The following is a 6,549-nucleotide window of genomic DNA, read 5'->3' as shown; positions in this document are numbered from 1 at the left end:
TGTGCGCTGTGGACACTTGCCACATTGCCATGCTGATAAAAAGTCCAAGTGCAGAAATAGTTAACTTAATTTGAATGAGAATCAACAGATTTTACAGGGTGCCTGAACCCCTGTTGTCTTTGCCCTCCTGTGCTTGTGCACTGTGGACACTTGCACCTGGTTCAGCCTGTGCCTAAAACCTGCTCTGCTTTGCTCTCCTGGACTTGGGACACTTGCCACGCTGCCTGCTGATAAGAAAGCCCGAATGCAAAAATAGGTGCCTTCATTTAAATGGGAGTCAGCAGGTTTTAAAGGGTGTCTAAAAGCCTGTTTTCTTTGCCCTCCTGTGCTTGTGCACTCTCGGCGCTTGCCACATTGCCGTGCTGATGAAAAAGCCTGAGTGCAGAAATAGGTGCCTTAATTTGAATGGGACTCGACAGATTTTACAGGGTGCCTGGACCCCTGTTGTCTTTGCCCTCCTGTGCTTGTGCACTGTGGACACTTACACCTGATTCAGCCTGTGCCTAAAACCCGCTCTGCTTTGCTCTGCTGGACTTGGGACACTTGCCACGCTGCCTGCTGATAAAACGCACAAATGCAAAAATAACTCCCTTAATTTGAATGGGAGTCAGCAGATTTTAAAGGGATTTCTTGTTTATAGCTCTACATTGGTGAGACCGCAGCTGGAGAACTGTGTCCAGTTCTGGGTGTTGCACTTTAACAAGGACGTGGAAAAGCTTGAGAGAGTCCCAGATGATCAGATGATTTGCACGGCAAGCCATACAAGGAAAGGCTGAGGGATCTGGGACTCTTCAGCCTGGGGAAAAGAAGGCTGAGAGGGGACCTGGTAGCAGCTTACCGCTACACGAGGGGAGTATGTCAGGGGCTCGGTGAGCAACTGTTCCCCAGGGCACCCGTAGGGAAAACCAGGAGTAATGGCCACAAACTCCTGGAAGACCATTTCTGCCTGAATTTACTTTGACACTTGTGGGCGCCTCTAATGAAACTCCTGTAAACTTCCAGCTGACAGGTGAGGCAAGACTCCTGTTGGATGTCGCCAGGCAGAGCTATTCGTTTCACTCGACATCTCGGGGCATATTCCCGAGTTCACTGGACAACCTCCCGAGTTCGGGAGGTCACATGCTGCAGTTTGTCTCCTGGCTCTCGGAGGATGCACACTCCCACTTCAGAGTTTGAAACCAGCCTTCTCCCCTCTTCAGGGCCTACTGTCCTCAGTCTGTTTCTCCAAGAAAAGCTCTTCTACCCGCACCCGCTTGTCCCTTTCCCTAAGGGTCCGGGGGCACAGGTCAAGCAAGCTCCCTCCTTTTCTAGGACTGGTTGTTTTCTCCCCTGACTTCCCCAGCCCAGGACTCCCTCACCCCACACTGCTGCCTCTGCTCCTCGGCTTAGGAGCCTGCAATGGCCAGTCCTCTTGTATAAAGGCAAGGACACCAGGTCACTTCTTTTCAGGTCACCTGCCCAGTTGCTTTTATCCCTTCTTCAAGTGAGTCTAATCACCCCAAATATCTACCTGAACCAGATGGAAGAGAAGGGAGCTTTATCGTTCTCTCTCTACAAGGCTCCCAGAGCAGTGGTCTTCATCTCTTCTTGGTCTGAGACAAACTCCTCCTGGGAATCCTCCTTTTGTTCTCCTAGCGGTTGTCCTATTTCAAGCAATCTGCCTCCTTGGGCACATGGCATGGGGTAAACAGCCTGGCACACCGTCTTCTCTGGCCTTAATGGGTCACACTGGCCCCTTTACATAATTCTTGCCCCATCCTCTCCCTGAAATTGCCATGCTCCCTATTGGTTGCAATGCAAATGGTTATGAGGGCTCAGAAGAGATTTATGGCATAAATAGATCATGGAGAAAGGAGACGGCACATGTCCTTTGTATAAAAGAAAAAAGGAAGAATATAGGATTGAAACTTTTCCTTTGGGCATATTAAGAGTCCTGGGTGGTTGTGCCTTTCTTTTCCTTGCTTGCCCATTTCTCCTTCTCTCTTGTCCCTTGCACATCTGCCCCCCTCTTTCTGGCTCACCAGTTGCTTTTTCTGACAGTTCTCTTGCAGATAAGGCTTTTTAAATGTTGTGTGGCACTGTGCATGCAAACTGGCCACACTTCATGGAGTAAAGAAACATCCCCAGGGATGGGAAACGGTATTTGTAGCTGCAGAGTGGGCGAGGAAGAAGGTGGTTCTGCAGGAGCCTCGGAGGGAGCAGGCTCCTGCACCCGCTATATCGTGGGATGGAGTTGGAAGGAAAGGAGGGTTGACTGGAAATGGTTTTTATGGTAGAGCAGCTTCACTGACTCATCCCACCCTGCCCCGTGCCTCAATGCTCTTGTCGGGGACCGCTGGTTGTAACCCCACAGGGGGGACCACTTCTTCCTAGTCACTAGGAACACTAGTTTTCCTAGTGGTGTTTCAGATCGGTACTTCATGCCCTACTTTGGTGCTTCAGACATCAGATGTTAGGCCTGTTCTTCTGACCCTCGAACAGTTGGCTGTCCCAGATACGTCATTTAGGAAGGTGGAAAAAACCATATCCCTTCACTGATAAAGCTATGCTATGCTGGCAAGAGCCCCAGGGTAGAGACATTTATATGGGTAAAAAAAAACAACTCATTTATTGGCGTGATTTATTTTGCATGGAGAAAGTTGAAGCAACACTGGCAGGAAAACTCGTGTGCTGGAATTAGCTGTCTCCCTACTGGGAGCCGTGTTGACTTGTAGCTCTGCCAGTCAAGGGCAGGCAAGGCCCAGACAGGGACAGGACGTAAATTAGCACCGACACAGATTTTTCCACCAGGCGTCAACTGCCCTTTGCAATGGCTTCATCAAAGCACAACACGAAATGGTGCAAGGTCAATTTGAAAATAAAAACGGCTGGTTATCAGCAGGTCCTGGCACACCCCAGGAGCTGCCACTCCCAGAAGCTGGTGCAGATTGACATATGACCCACCCTCCCTTTCTTACACGCTTTGATCAGCAGTGAAATAATTAGCGGCGTTAAAAATTAAGTTATCATAACTCACCATCTCAATTACCACCTCATTGGGCTGGACAGCGCGGTTTACACTATTGTTTGCGGCTTTAGCATGAGTTACCTTCTACGCACGTTAGAGGCTTTCCCTGCAATCAGGGCATCTAGAGAGGCTTTGCTTCATTTATGATGGGAGTTTGCAGTTGATGGGGGTACCCCGGACGCCGCTGGTTCCAGCCCTCTCTGCGGCTGCTGCTTCATGTGCTCTGCAGCCACGGATGCTGCTCAGGGTTTCAGCAGTGGGGATGTGGCATCGTTTAGGTTTTCAGGGGTGACATCAGGGACTTGCTGAGTAAGACCCTCCATGTGCTAAGAAATGGGCACATTCTTCTCTGGCTGACGGAGGAGGGAAAAACTTCAAAGGGGTGACCTTGCCGGTGACGGTTCTGGCGGCTGGCCCCTCTCTCAAGGCCAGCCTGGAAGTGTGAAGACATGAGCTCATAGCAGCCCAAAGACTCAGACTCCCCGCAGTAAACTACTGCAAGTGTCTTTGAGGTACAGTGCAAGGAAAAGATAAAGCACACATTTTACTGCTTTCCCCTCCCTCCATCCCCGTCTTGCCTAGATTTGCTTTACCATGCCCATTAATTAGTCACATCACAAAAAAGCCTCCATCGGTAAGGGGGAGAATATGATTTTGTAGCAGCCAAGTGTTCATTTAGTGCAGCGGTTTTCAACCTCTTTGCCACAGTGGACTACGCTTGCAGCTCCCAATGTGTTATGTGGGCCGCACCCACACAACTACCTGCATATCCATTTAAAAATGCTTTGTATCCATTATCTGACAGTAATGCAAGACAGATCAATATTCTGTAGTACCTCTCATTTCTACACTGTCAAATGTCTTTACTTTTTTTTTTTTTTAACAGGATGCCACATGAGCCGTAGCAATGTGCTGATTGTGCCTCATGCAGGTCACGGGTTGAGAACCACTGATTTACCAGCAAGTAGAAGTGTGCAGATGACTGCTTTATGAATAGTGTTGGTCTCTCCTAACAGAAGCTGTAGGATGCTGGATAGAGGTGTGCTCATAATTCCCACCTTAAGGCCCCCTGCCCTGTCACTGAATTGTGCGGTAGCACCCAAGCTCAGCAGCTGCTTAAGGCATACACTCAGCTTGTTCGGATGGCAGCTGCCCAGTCACTTCCCTTGTGTGACAATACCCAGCTTTTGGATATTATGCAAACCTGCACAGGATGGTATGCTGTTGTATCAGTTGTATCACATTAAGCATATGAAGCATATCAGTTGTATCACATTAAGCATATATGAAGAGAGCCCTGTCTTGATTCTGCCAGCTGTCACACCCAGAATTCAATGAAGTTGCGGTTGCAGATTGCAGTGACACTGAGCTAAATGAATACCAGATTTTAGGACCCTATGGTAACATTTGCATGAATAAGTATCTTTCTTGCTAGTGTAGTAGCATCAGTGCAGTGTCACTGGCAGTACCGAGGGTACAGCCCAGCCCCTGATGTTTTAGTGACCACATCTTTTACTTCCTGGTGTCATTAGAGTGGCAAGTAATTTTAAGAAGAATGCAAAAGTAGGGGAAACCTGAATGGAAAAGCAGGGCTAGTTTGTTGACTGAAGCCGGCATCGAGCCAGGTTGTTTTTTATCAGTTATCAGGAACCTAAAAAGCCAAGACTTCCTGAGGAAAGAGAGCCAAAGGATTGGAACGGATATTCTGCAGGTGAAGCTGTAAGAGCGGGTGGCTGAGCAGGGAGTCCAGGCTAAGGTTTCAGGATAAAGGCACAGTCTAGCTCTAGCAAGAGGGAGGATGCCAACCATAACCCATTGTGACCGTGGTACTCTGAGAGCTGTCTTGGACCCATTTATGTGATGATATGTAAAGTCCACTGTTTTTGAGACGCCCTGAAACAGCATTTTCTGTGCGCTGGAAATACCCTACATGAGGGATGTGGCTTTAATTGGACATAGGCCCATGGGTCTGATCTGCCCGTTGTGTTTCTGGCAGCAGGCTCATTGAAATGCAAACTGTTTCCTTTCTGCCCTGGCCTTGGTTGAAAGGAGCTAAGTTTCATTCCTCAGAGACTGAAATATTTGAAGGAGTTTTTCCAGGTGGCTTTCCCAGGTTGCAGTTGTACCGTTGCCACCATAAGCTGAGTGCAGCAAAGCTTTGTGAATGGATGACTCGTCCCTCTGATCCTGAAGAACTGTTTTTGCAGCTGAGGCCCCAATCAGCAACGCCTGGCTTAAGGCCACTCATATTAAAGGATCTTAAGCACATGCAAATTGCTTTGACACATTTATCAAGGAGATGATATGACGTAGTTGCTGCAATTGCAGGGAACTAGACTCAGTGACTGAAGAGACCCCTTCCACTTCTGTGTCTTAGGTTTCTCTGCTTGTGTCCCACTAAAGACAATGCAAAGTGCATGGGCTTAAGTGCTTTGCTAAGTTTGGATCTAGAGGACTTGTTCAGGATGACTGTCACAGACTGGGAAAGGAGAACTTGGCATAAGTGATCTGCTGTGTTGTCTTGGGGAGGTTTCTGGGGACCTTATTCTGCATTTTGGCTTTTGAGGGCTCTGAGAATCGAGACATTTTGTCAGACCCCACCGCACAAACGTAGGCCTCAAATGACTTCCCCTTTTTCAAATTCAAGGGAAGACAATGTCCTTTGAAGATGGTGTGGATTGTTTCTGTTAGTCATGTTCTACCCGCTTGCCTCCACAAAATGAATAGAAACTCTGCCAAACATCCAGGCTGACTCTCTGATATCCGATTGATTGGTTAGTTTGGCATGGCAGAGGTGTGGCAGCATGTTATTATGGTACATCACTGGTGCCAGATCAGACTTGCCAGGCAAATACACGAGTCCTTTATTAGCAGACAGTATCCAAGCAGCAGGGTTTATTTTTCATATTTACATTTAAAAAGTGATATCTTGCTTGGGCACTGCAAGCGGAGAGTGCAGCCACCTGTTTTGCACCTTTGGAGCACAGAAGGGGAACATTTTTGCTGGTTATTGCTCTGAACCATGGCTTAGGCTCCATTTCCTGACACTAAATGCCACTTTGCTTGCAAACTGCTGCCCTCTTTGTGTGAGAAGACAGGAGCGTGTTTGCCCCAGAGGCTCTGTGCACAGAGATCTGCAAAGCAGGAGGACACTAGGATCCCAATCCCACAAGGCACTTTAGGTAGGTAGACACTGGAACCCCATTGCCCCCCTGAGGGCAGACCTGTGTGCTCATTGAAGTGAATATGACCTGTGTGGGCAACTGGGGTCCTTTTGCAGAGAGTGAGCATCAGGATCAGGACCCGGATGGAAAATACCATCCAAACTACCCAGTGCATCAGGTAAGAGCTCGTGCCATGAGAGAGGATATAACCGTACTGAACTGGTACTTGGTAGACCCTATGGCATGCAGAAGGCTGGGAGGCAGGAGTTGTTCAGAAGCCAGTAAAGGTGTCTGATGGTGGAAATATGCGGTCCTGCTTTGTGGAGTGGGAGAGCGTTGCCTGGCTGCAGCAGTTTAGAGTGGGTAGAGATGAGATGC

The 6,549-nt window shown here is 48.4% G+C and overlaps 1 protein-coding gene across 1 annotated transcript in view; it reads left to right on the top strand.

Moving 5' to 3' along the window:
* Positions 1-6,549, top strand: part of AMZ2 (archaelysin family metallopeptidase 2) — a 39,173-nt gene that overhangs the window by 29,769 nt on the left and 2,855 nt on the right. The window lies entirely within an intron of this gene.

The sequence above is a fragment of the Alligator mississippiensis genome, chromosome 8 (genome assembly GCF_030867095.1).
Source record: "Alligator mississippiensis isolate rAllMis1 chromosome 8, rAllMis1, whole genome shotgun sequence".
In the NCBI taxonomy this organism is placed as follows: domain Eukaryota; kingdom Metazoa; phylum Chordata; order Crocodylia; family Alligatoridae; genus Alligator; species Alligator mississippiensis.
The sequence above is the reverse complement of the archived record's forward strand: the minus strand, read 5'-3'. Positions and strand labels throughout refer to the sequence as shown.